Source organism: Bos indicus x Bos taurus, chromosome 18 (assembly GCF_003369695.1).
Source record: "Bos indicus x Bos taurus breed Angus x Brahman F1 hybrid chromosome 18, Bos_hybrid_MaternalHap_v2.0, whole genome shotgun sequence".
Taxonomy (NCBI): domain Eukaryota; kingdom Metazoa; phylum Chordata; class Mammalia; order Artiodactyla; family Bovidae; genus Bos; species Bos indicus x Bos taurus.
In genome coordinates this window covers 39251329-39262750 of record NC_040093.1, presented here as the reverse complement: position 1 = coordinate 39262750, position 11422 = coordinate 39251329, and positions in this window count along the sequence as shown.

The following is an 11422-nucleotide window of genomic DNA, read 5'->3' as shown; positions in this document are numbered from 1 at the left end:
CAAAATGCCAATTTCTAGAACATTTTGAAAGAGCCAAAAAAGCTATAAATCTTATTAATGAATTACTTTTACTAGAAGGTCAGATCATGGGATGGGAATAAACAAGACTCAAATGACACACGTTTAATATAATGGCATCCAGAATTTTGAATTTAAAAATCATCTTATTTATCACTTTAGAACATTACAAAAAAACCTAAATAAAAAAATATAAAGAAGGGAACCATATCAACCATAACCTCCCATCTAGAAATGATCATTATTACTGCATTGATGTAATCCTTTCCAGTCAAAAATTCTTATTATAGATGTGAGTAATGATTTTTTTTTCTTTTCGATAATAAATGCCAGTTCCCTACTGTGTGGCAGGTAAGGAGACTGATATTTGTTAAATGCCTGTTATTTGCTGGATATCGAGTTGAACATTCCGCACACCTTCCCTAATCCATTAGCCCTTGTGCTGTTTGTTTTTAGGAAGCCACTATCCCAGCCTCAGAGGTTAGTCTACGTGTGTTGGGTACTGCCCAGAGCCTGTCTCAAATCATTGAGAGAATGCTTTGTCTTCCACAGGCCCCAAGTGAGCAAGTGAGAAAGGTTAAGGGCAGCCTGGGAAATGCTGAGAAGTGTTTTTTCCAATGGAAACAAAAATGGAATAGAGAGAGGCAGAGGAACCAGGGAAATGTATTAGAGTAGAGCAATAGAAAATAAATTTCCTTAAATTTATTTTCCTCCCAGTACTATGTTACGTCTGTTTTTAGGTCTGCTTGCTCAAATGACTAGGCAGATTTTCCCAATTAAACCATCATTTACAGCCCTACTCATCCCAAATGTGTAAATAAGCTTCCTTTGGGTTTGTGTGACAGGCATTTGCTTTGCATCATCATTCGTGTTTTGACAACATTCCTGGCAATGAAAACAAGTCTGCCAAACCCCCAACTCCTTCGAAATGTCTTTTTCCTCCTTTTATCTTTGATTCAGGGATGTAAGTAAATAAAACCTGCCCTACCGAGTCTTGTTCTCCTCCCCCTCTTCTTTCTACTATTCAGGATTTTAATTTGAAAATGGTTATTTTTAGCCTTGTTCTCAACTGTGCCTATGCTCTGTCCTCACCATGCTGCTGATTGCTGATAATGCTGCCGGCTTCAGGGGTGGCTGGTGCAATCTGCAAACATTACAGATAAGATTGATTGAAAAGTGGGCTGCGGCTTAGAGAGACCCCTCTGAGGCTTTGGAAGCAGGAGCTTCCTAAAGGGCTTGCTTTTTAGGGGGAAATTTTTTAATCACACTTCCAGGCAGGCCTGTGGTGGGGAGAGGTATTTATTAAAAACTGTCCCTTTTGGAGTAGTCCTGGGACTCAGGAGTAGGTGGAGCAGTCATGATTTTAGAAAATTAGGGATTGTGTGGGCAGAGACAAAGAGTCAGGAGGTATGCTACATCCAGAGGCAGTCCCAAAAGGTTTTCAGTAAAGATAAAAGCAGGGGTCCCAGTCTGATGACCTGTAGACCATAAGTATTTGTAGATGTGTTTTGCTTGGCTCCCAGTGTTTTTCTTTAAAAAATGTATTATTATTGTTATTCAATTACATATTTAGTATTTAGTTGTATATTCAATATCCAATTATACATTTAACATGAACTTGAATATTACATATTAATCACATGTTCACATATATATGAAAACACTATGTGCCAAGAACTGCTCCAAGCTTTTAACAAATACCATGAAATTTACTTTTTATAGCAGCCCCATTAATTAGGGTCCAGTATTGTCCTTATTTCACAGATGAGGAAACTGAGGCATGGAGACGTTAGATAACTTGTACAAGGTGATATATCTTACTCTTGATATTGAAATAGAAATTTTTACATATAAGGCTAAAAAATCAGTATTTCTGAATATTTGAAACTTCTAAGCAATATTGCAGAGAAGGCAATGGCAACCCACTCTAGTACTCTTGCTTGGAAAATCCCATGGACAGAGGGGCCTGGTGGGCTGCAGTCCATGGGGTCGCAAAGAGTCAGACACAACTGAGCGACTTCACTTTCACTTTTCACTTTCATGCATTGGAGAAGGAAATGGCAACCCACTCCAGTGTTCTTGCCTGGAGAATCCCATGGACAGAGGGGCCTGGTGGGCTGCAGTCTATGGGGTCACATAGAGTTGGACACGACTGAAATTACTTAGTGGCAGCATCAGGCAATATTGGGCTCTCAATCCTTATGGCAACAAGTGTCACTATTAGATAGGATATGCAGGCCACTGCTTATTGAAGTCTTCACATGTCCCTGTTCCCTGTAATTGGCTGACTTTAAAAACTTCTGTTCTTTTTCTTACTCCTGTAAGTAGTTAAGTAGATTCATAGTTTTCAAATCAGGGAGATAAGGTTTAGCAAAAGGAGGCAGTAGGAAATGGGTGTAGGACACAGAGGAAATCATGAGAAAATGTGTAGAGTCCACTGGCCCCAAACCACCTGCCACCCACCTGGGTAGTCATTACAGTCATGCATCCATTCAGCCATTTGTAGCAGATGACTGAAACTGAGCTGAAGACTAAGGACACAGCTCTGGGTGAAAACCAAACAGAATTTTTGAGTCTAGAAGGACAGTGCTGGTGATCAATGAGTGTACAATCATGCATGATATATAGGAGGAAGCCTTAAAGTGGGGATGTCTGGGAAGTCAGGTCTGAACGTGAAGTTGTGTCCAACTCTTTGCTACCCCATGCACTGTAGCCTACCAGGCTTCTCTGTCCATGGGATTTTCCAGGCAATAGTACTGGAGTGGATTGCCATTTCCTTCTCCAAGGGATCTTCCCAACCCAGGGATCGAACCCAGGTCTCCCACATCGTAGACAGACGCTTTACCGTCTGAGCCACCAGGGAAGTCCTAGTGAGGTCTGAGGAGGTGCCTTTTGTTCTTAGGAGGACGAGTAGTTAGCCAGCAAGGAATAGGTCATCACTTATGGTTGTGACAGTTATGCCCTGAAAACATACCTTCCCTGAGAGAGCATTAGAAATCAAGAGCAACCTAGTTGCAAAGGCTAGAGAAAGCAGGGCAGGCAGAAGAAATGAATGAAGGACACATGTTGGGTGTGGAGGGCCAAGGGCATGTTGGGGAGGACACTCACTAGCTTTGTCTGTTAGTTGAAATGTTGGTTTCTTTCTTCTTAAAATATTTATTTATTTATGTGGCTTTGCTGGGTCTTACTGTGGCATGCTGGACATTTGATCTTTGTTGTAGCATGCTAACTCTTAGTTATAGCATGTGGGATTTAGTTCCTTCATGAGGGATCAAACCCAGGCCCCCTGCATTTGGAGTGAGGAGTCTTAGCCACTGGATCACCAGGGAAATCCTGAAACATTGGTTTCTGAGTGTCACTTTTCTTCATTTTAAAAGTGTGGATGGAAAAAAGTGTTGACCTCATAGCTTTGCTTCAAGACTTAATTGTGATAATATAGATAAAGTGCTTAGAGAGAACAGCACACAGTGCATTGCTCATCAATATGGCTATTATGTCATATCACATTTTTCTTCTATCATTTTTGGTGCTAATAATAATGGTGAGGTTAATAGTACTTATATTATTGTTATTAGAAGGTCCAGTTGTTACTGTGGGAAGAGAAAACATTGTTACCATAAGTGCATCTCATGAAGATCTAAATAACAGATCCATGAATGAGACAGTGTGCAGTGAAGTGACCCTGAGATGGTGGGGCATTGGGAAGGGACTAATAAAAAGCTGAAGAATTGATGCTTTTGAATTGTAGTGTTGGAGAAGACTCTTGAGAGTCCCTTGGACTGCAAGGAGATCCAACCAGTCAATCCTAAAGGAAATCAGTCTGGAATATTCATTGGAAGGGCTGATGCTGAAGCGCCAGTACTTTGGCCACGTGATGCAAAGAACTGACTCATTGGAAAAGACCCCGATGCTGGGAAAAATTGAAGGCAGGAGGAGAAGGGGATGACAGAGGATGAGATGGTTGGATGGCATCACCGACTCTATGGACATGAGTTTGAGCAAGCTTCAGGAGTTGGTGATGGACAGGGAAGCCTGGTGTGCTGCAGTCCATGGGGTCGCAAAGAATTGGACGTGACTGTTCGACTGAACTGAACTGAATAAAAAGCAAAATAAACAGAACAACTAAAAAAAAATCACTCTAAAATGCTTTGACAAAAAAAAATGCTTTGACAGTTTCTTCCTGCTATTAAAATGTGGTGAAGATATTTCTCTTACCCTTGACCTTTGTAATTGATGAATTAGGAATTAGAGGTAGAATTTAGGTTCAAATGGGTGGTTGATAGTTTCTTTCTCATATCCAAAATAGAGCTAGACTCTGAACTTCAAATCCTAATTATAATCTGTGTTTAAAAAGCATTTATAACTCCCAGATACATAGTAGTGGGTTGGCCAAAATGTTCATTTGGGGTTTTCCACAGCATTGTACAGAAAACCTGAACTAACTTTTTGGCCAACCTAATCAGGAAGCAACAGTTAGAACTGGACATGGAACAACAGACTGGGTCCATATAGGAAAAGGAGTATGTCAAGGCTGTATATTGTCACTCTGCTTATTTAACTTATATGCAAAGTACATCATGAGAAACACTGGACTGGAAGAAGCACAAGCTGGAATCAAGATTGCCGGGAGAAATATCAATAACCTCAGATATGCAGATGACACCACCCTTATGGCAGAAAGTGAAGAGGAACTAAAAAGCCTCTTGATGAAAGTGAAAGAGGAGAGTGAAAAAGTTGGCTTAAAGCTCAACATTCAGAAAACGAAGATCATGGCATCTGGTCCCATCACTTCATGGAAAATAGATGGGGAAACAGTGGAAACAGTGTCAGACTTTATTTTTGGGGGCTCCAAAATCACTGCAGATGGTGATTGCAGTCATGAAATTAAAAGACGCTTACTCCTTGGAATGAAAAGTATAACCAACCTAGATAGCATATTCAAAAGCAGAGACAGTACTTTGCCAACAAAGGTCCATCTAGTCAAAGCTATGGTTTTTCCTGTGGTCATGTATGGATGTGAGAGTTGGATTGTGAAGAAAGCTGAGCACTGAAGAATTGATGCTTTTGAACTGTGCTGTTGGAGAAGATTCTTGAGAGTCTCTTGGACTGCAAGGAGATCCAACCAGTCCATCCTAAAGGAGATCAGTCCTGGGTGTACATTGGAAGCACTGATGGTGAAGCTGAAACTCCAGTACTTTAGCCACTTGATGCGAAGAGTTGACTCATTGGAAAAGACCCTGATGCTGGGAAGGATCGGAGAAGGCAATGGCACCCCACTCCAGTACTCTTGCCTGGAAAATCCCATGGATGGGGGAGCCTGATGGGCTCCAGTCCATGCGTCTCTAAGAGTCAGACACGACTGAGTGACTTCACTTTCACTTTTCACTTTCATACATTGGAGAAGGAAATGGCAACCCACTCCAGTGTTCTTGCCTGGAGAATCCCAGGGACAGGGGAGCCTGGTGGGCTGCTGTCTATGGGGTCGCACAGAGTTGGACATGACTGAGGTGATGTAGCAGCTGCAGCAGCAGCTGGGAAGGATTGAGGGCAGGAGGAGAAGGGGACGACAGAGGATGAGATGGCTGGATGGCATCACCTACTCGATGGACATGAGTTTGGGTGAGCTCTGGGAGTTGGTGATGGACAGGGAGGCCTAGCATGCTGCGGTTCATGGGGTCACAGAGAGTCAGACATGACTGAGTGACTGAACTGAACTGAATGTATGTGTATATACTTGTGTGTGTGTGTGTGCAAATAGTCCAGCTTGGCATCAATGTGATACCCTAAAGGAAAACAAACTGAGGGCCTCCCAGTAGAACTGCTCCACCATCCTGTCGATAATCCTAGTCCAGATCTGTCACACTTTGCCTTTATTAACATTTGATTACATTGCCCTCGCAAAAGGTGGGCTTCCCTTGCGGCTCAACTGGTAAAGAATTCGCCTGCAATGCGGGAGACCTGGGTTCAACTCCTGGGTTGGGAAGATTCCCCTGGAGAAGGGAAAGGCTGCCCACTCCAGTATTCTGGCCTGGAGAATTCCACGGGGTCTCAAAGAGTTGGGCACAACTGAGCGACTTCCACTTCACTTCACTAAAGGGCGAGAATGAATGTCCTTTTATCTGTTCTCTCACCCTGTCTTTCTATCAGTGCTTCCCTGCAGGAGACATAAGAGGGCGATCAGCTAAAAGGAAACAGGCCAAGCCTTAGAAACCTAAAATTTGGTTCAGAGGCATTCCTTTTTAGCTCCATGTCTGAAACTGTCTGAAAAGCTAGGGGCTCATTGTTCAAATGTGGGAACTAAACGGATATTTCTGCCTTTTTCTTTCTGCCTTTTCAGTGTTCATTAGTTGTCTTTACTAATAACAGTTTCTGCAGACTCCTTTTGGAAATCCATCTTCTGTCTCAGATCTTTAGCTGATCCACCCTCAGCTGCAGGGGTGGGCAAGAGACCAGTCCACCCAATTATTTCATCCTGGAGCCTCAGAGCTTCCTTCAGGGTTGGGGACATACCACAGTCAAATAGTCAAAAGAAAACTGAGCACTGAAGAATTGATGCTTTTGAACTGTGGTGTTGGAGAAGATTCTTGAGAATTCCTTGGACAGCAAGGAGATCAAACCAGTCAACCCGAAAGGAAATCAGTCCTGAATATTCTTTGGAAGGATTGATGTGAAGCTGAAACTCCAATACTTTGGCTGCCTGATGTGAATAACTGACTCATTGAAAAAGACCCTGTTGTTGGGAAAGATTGAAGGTGGGAGGAGAAGGGGATGACAGAGGATGAGATGGTTGGATGGCATCACTGACTTGATGGACATGAGTTTGAGCAGGCTCCGGGTGTTTGTGATGGATAGGGAAGTCTGGTGTGCTGCAGTCCATGGGGTCACAAAGAGTCAGACACGACTGAGTGACTGAACTGAACTGAAAAAGCAGGAGGGCATCCCAGGTGAGTCAGTGGTAAAGAATCTGCCTGCCAATGCAGGAGATGCAAGAGACACAGGTTCAATCCCTGGAGAAGAGAATGGCAACCCACTTGAGTATTCCTGCCTGGGAAATCCTATGGACAGAGGAGTCTTACAGTCCATGGGATGGCAAAGAGTGGGACACAGCTGAGTAACTAAACAACAGCAACAACAGTAACCAGCCATTTTAGTGATACGATTTATTAGTGTCCCCTGTTTTACTTTCGCCAGTTTGAATCGACCCTTCATTAATTTGCAACTCTAAGAGTGATGGCTAATAAATATATGTTCACAGCCATCTGGGTCCCAGGCAAAGCAAAACCTTTGAAATTGGTTTGTTAGTTCAGAGAGAGGAAGACAAAGAAAAGGAAGTGGCCTCGAAATATAGAGAGACACACGAACACCAGAGTAGATGGACTGTGATAACTTGGAATGGGTTCTGAGGCATCGGGTGTGACAAATGGCATGTGTGAATTTAAAAGGGATGAAGTAAAATGTTGCAAATCTTGACAAGGACACTGTGTGGCTGCAAAGCCCTGATATGACAACTGAAGTCACACTTCCTGAGGGTGTGTGAAAGATGATCAACTTCAGATTCTGATTCCATCAAGTTGTGTATCCTCCTCTTCTTTTCCTGCGTTCTTATATGTTATCCATAAAGGTCGTGGTCATTTGCAGGGGTACATTTTAAACTTTTTTTTTTTTTTTGTAGCTGGGAAATACAAGCACATGGATTCATCTTTGGCTTGGAGGAGAAGGAGCAAGGATGAGTGGTAGAAGAACCTAAGTATTTTATCCCTATTGCCTCCCTGGAATGCTGTGATCTTAGGTGGTTTAATGCAGCAGCCTATGAAACTTACATTTACAATGGTGTTGCAGGTAGCCAGACAGGTGTTAGATAGTGCAGAATTTTGCAGACAATTGCAAGGAGCTTGGAGGAAGCCATTCTACATCCTATCATATATTTTCAGACAAGACTCTGACACCTCTACTTCTTTCCCTTCCCAAGCTAAATATTACAAATTATTCCAAGTAATCATCGTATGAAGTTATTCCCCCACAATCCTCGAATGCAGGAAACTTGTCTTTTTTCCACAGGTGCCTTCCCAGATCTTAGCATAGTTCCTAGTCCATATTAGATGCTCAGTACATTTTGGGAGTTGGAATCAATTTCCTTATCATATCATCTTTGTTTTTATTTATTTTTGCTCACTCTGATTTTCCTTCAGCAAGATGTTGTTTTTTTAAATTTCGAACTCAGTTCTCCGTCTCTCTCCACTTCTCATACGAACGAAGGGAGAGAGAGAAGAGAGAGAGTTAGTTAGTTAGCTCTGGCTTCTTATGAAAAGAGGAACTCCGTCATGGTGGCCACAGCCAATTGATTCCTAATTAAATGAAGCATAGAATTGGGCTGGGATGCATTTGTTCTGATTCAAAAGTCATCTTTCCTTCCTGCCTGATGATTGTGTCTCTTTCAGTGTCAGCACAATGTGGGCAGGGAGGAACTCTCTCTGCTCTGTTCCACTCCACACAGGGATAAAGGGAGATGGAAGTGCAGAATGCTTTGTGATGAAGCAGGAGCCACTTGTTAGAGCAAGGGGGAGAAGCGACAATAATAGGAGACTGCCCAAATGGAAAGGATGGGATCACAGGCAGTTGTTCTTTCAGCAGCAGAAACTTTTCACTCCCCAAGAAGCAGGAAAGGAGCCAGCAGAGGTGATTAAGCCAGTGATCAGGATGAAGAGCCGCCCGAAATACAGTCAATGTGCAGAAACAACTCAGCAGGCTCGCCGAGCTGGGGCTGAACCTGTGGCTCTGTGAACCAGCCCGAACACTTCATTGCCTGGAATCTGCCAAGAACCAGGCTGTAATTTATCTGTGGCAGTAGATGCTGATTGTCAGATATCCCATTCATTCATTCACACATTCTGCAACTGTGGAGGGTGCTCCCTCTATGTGCCAAACCGCTTGCTAGACAGTGGGGATTCATAGGTGATTAAGACAGTCTCTTTTTCTAGAGGAGCTCCTAATTTAATGGGGAAAAGCAATAAATAAAGCCAGAGGAAACCCTCCATAGCTGGTAGCTGTGTTTTCATATTGTGGGGGACCCAAGCAAACATTCATTAGTAATGATTTCATATAACAACTCTGGGAAATTCTATTTTCCTCTCTGTTTTTAGGTAGAAAGCTCTATGATCAACATGACCTCCAAGTCAGTGAAAAAGCTGAGTTTGAACCCATCTGGTTAAGAGGCAAGTACAAAGTACAGTTAGAACACAGGAGTGACTGACTCACCTTTTCTGAGAGCATTCAGAAAAATGTTTTCAAATAAGTACTTCTTGATTTGGGTCTTGAAGTACAATTAAGAGTTCACATCACAGGCAAAGGTTGACAGGAGGTCATTTCTTTCTTTTGTAACATATAAGTGGGAATGGCCATAGGAAATATTTCTGGATTCCTTTGTGAAGCCCAGTTAAGTAACAGTTAAGTAACAATGAGCAGGCTATTTTGATAATCTGATTTAGACTTAGTTTTATGGCTTTAAGCAATATAGTTTTGGCTTCAGTCTGTTGGTCACATTTTACTGACTTCTAAACCTTGAGGTATAATTGACATATAACTTCAGTTTTAGGTATACAATACAATGATTCAATATTATATTACAAAATGATCATTATAATAAGTCAACATCCCTCACCATGCATAGTTACCAATGTTTTTTCTTGTGATAAGAACTTTAAGATCTACTCTCTTAGCAGTTTTCAAATATGAGCACAGTACTATTGGTTTGATTTATTTATGATGTATTTTTGGCTGTGCTGGGTCTTCATTGCTGTATGTGGGCTTTCTCTAGTTGCAGTAAGCAGGGGCTACTCTCTAGTTGTAATGCGTGGACTTCTCACTGCGGTGGCTTCTCTTTTTTGCAGAGCAAGGGCTCTCGGGTGCACAGGCTTCAGTGGTTGTGGCGTGCATGCTCAGCAGTTGCCAGGCTGGACTCAGTGCAAGGAGGGATAGACTTTTCCTGTTAGCATACGAAGGACTGAGATATGATGAAGTTTGAGTGCTTTCAGAAAATAGGTAGAAATAGGTAGATGGCCATTGAAAGAGAGACAGAGAGAGAGAGGGAGAGGGGAAGAGAAAGAAAAATGAGAACTAAGAATAGACTTTAGATGTCCGTGCATGTGAGGACAGGCGCCTACCTGTATTGGCTCTCTGTCCAGCTTCTAAAGTCCCCATTCCCTGGACTGTGAGAAGGATATGCCACATGCTAGATTGTGCTTTTTAAAAAAAAATTAATTTGTTTTTGTCTGGGTCAGGTCTTAGTTGTGGCATGCAGGATCTTCATTGCGGTGAGCTGGCTTCTCTCTCGTCGTCGCAGGCAGGCTTAGCTGCTCCTCGGCATGTGAGGGTCTTCATTCCCCAACCAGAGATTGAACCTGCATGCCCTGCATTGGCAGGCGGACTCATCCTGATTGTGCTTTTTTTTTTTTTTTTGTGAATGAGCCAGTGTGCCTTTCTGTCAAATATGATTTACACACACACACACACACACACACATCTGTCTAGCTGACCTTTAAAAGACTATTCTCTTTTAGAAGCTAAGCAAGCCTTTACTTTCTCCTGTTATACCAGCCTGCCTTTCCAAATAATCCTCGCTTCCACACGTCTTTGTATTTTACTCCTCATGCCCTCGATAGATGACAGCTAAATATCAATAAATATACTGGTCCCTCCAAATATGAATAAATATATGAGCCCTTCCAAATATGAGTAAGTATACTGGTCCTTCCAAATATGATAAATATACCAGCCCTTCCAAGCGTAAACTGACATAAACTACGTGTGTTTGTGTGCGTGCTAAGTCGCTTCATTCATGCCCAACTCTTTGTGACCTTATGGACTGTAGCGTTCCAGGCTGCTCTGTCCATGAAATTCTGTAGGCAGGACTACTGGAGTGGTTTGCCATGCCCTCCTCCAGGGAATCTTCCTGACCCAGGGACTGAACCTGGGGCTCCTGCATTGGCAGGTGGGTTCTTTACCACTAGAGCCACCTGGGAAGCACTGTATGTGTATATATAAAGCAGATTGAAAACACCTAATGAATTGAATCTGTTTCTTCCCACCAGTGTCTAGGAATGGCTGAATTTACTGTCCAGGTGCCGCGGGGACCTGGTTGTTCTTTGGTCCCCACTCCATTGCTGTGATCACACTGTCTGCCTTTGTCTCTTGCTGTTATCAGACACACCATCACAGACCAAGCTGGATATGGGAAGCAGGCAGCACTGTCTGGTTAGACTCAAACATCCCTGGGAGTTGTACTCGCCCATTCTTTGCTGTAAATTGAAGCTTCTTTTCTTGGCATGAGGAACCCTAGACCTGGAATATGAGAGCAGCACATTGAGAGATACGGAAAAGAGGGCCAAATGTGTGTCTTTGTCCAGAG